Source organism: Etheostoma spectabile, chromosome 19, assembly GCF_008692095.1.
Source record: "Etheostoma spectabile isolate EspeVRDwgs_2016 chromosome 19, UIUC_Espe_1.0, whole genome shotgun sequence".
In the NCBI taxonomy this organism is placed as follows: domain Eukaryota; kingdom Metazoa; phylum Chordata; class Actinopteri; order Perciformes; family Percidae; genus Etheostoma; species Etheostoma spectabile.
The window spans coordinates 15165021-15166200 of NC_045751.1; positions in this window are offsets into that span (position 1 = coordinate 15165021).

Consider the following 1180-nt stretch of genomic DNA (forward strand, 5'->3'; position numbering starts at 1 on the left):
ACACACACACACACACACAGCTGTAAAAGGATTTGATAGGCCAGTAATTGCTCTTCTGCGCTTGATGCCGAATACTAGACAAGCGTGGTGAATATTTTTCCAACACTGGCTGTCATTGTCAATATAATTAGGCAATGCATGTGCAGTGCACCTGTACAGTGCCCTGCGCTACACACGCACACACGCTCACACACAAACTTGCAAGGCAAACACATTCAGGATCAAGCTGTGATTGGCCAATAAAAGCCTGTTGCTTTGGGCTACCATTTTAATTTCCCAGTGGTGCCACTCTAAGCCAAGCTGTGTGTGTGTGTGTGTGTGTGCGTGCGTGCGTGTGTGTGTGTGTGTCCTGTCTCCACGGCAACATCAGGTCCATAGCGGTGATGGTCTTGGACACGCCTCTCATTGTAATGATGGTGAGCTCATGTCTGTTGGCTATTGGGGCTGCTTCCAGTCCTTATGACAACAAGGGCTTGACTATTGGTAGCACATTCCACCTGCATAAGTGTGCGTGTGTGCGTGTGTGTGTGCGTTTGTCCTACAGTAGGTACTAGGTACAGTATGACATTGCCTCTTATTTACTCAGCCCTAAAATAGCCTCTTCATTGTCAGCTGCGTTTACTCTATAAGCTATTTATTTTTTTCCAACTGTAACCTGTATTTTGAGCAAAGGCTAAGCCTATGAGTCACCCATATTTCTCCCTCTCCCTTTCTACCCTGACAGGCCAGATGAACCAGCCACAACTAAACACTTTAACCTTACTTGGCCGTATTTGATAAACTAAACAATTTCCACAGGAAAATCACACAAATTTTAGGCTTCTTAAAGACAAAGCTTAAACTTTACAAAGTACCATTCTAGTCTGTGAGGTTAATTATAACAAATAGCATAGTAGTCGCAATTCTTCCTTACACTGTTCTTTGGGACCTGTGGATGGTTAGTTAAACGTAGTATATCAATTAGTGTACATTTTAACAGCAGTGTGAGTTTTTTCTTGCGTGTCTTTTTTGAATTTAACAGAAAAAAAACAGTTCATACTTTGATGAAATCACATGCTCAGCTTCAAAACTCCCCCTTTCTTGACAAGCACAGAGGAGCATTGTGGGGGATTGTAAAGTGGACTTTCTGCTATTAATTTTCCTTACTGTCATCTCTAAGTCTTACAAGACTTCAGGGTTC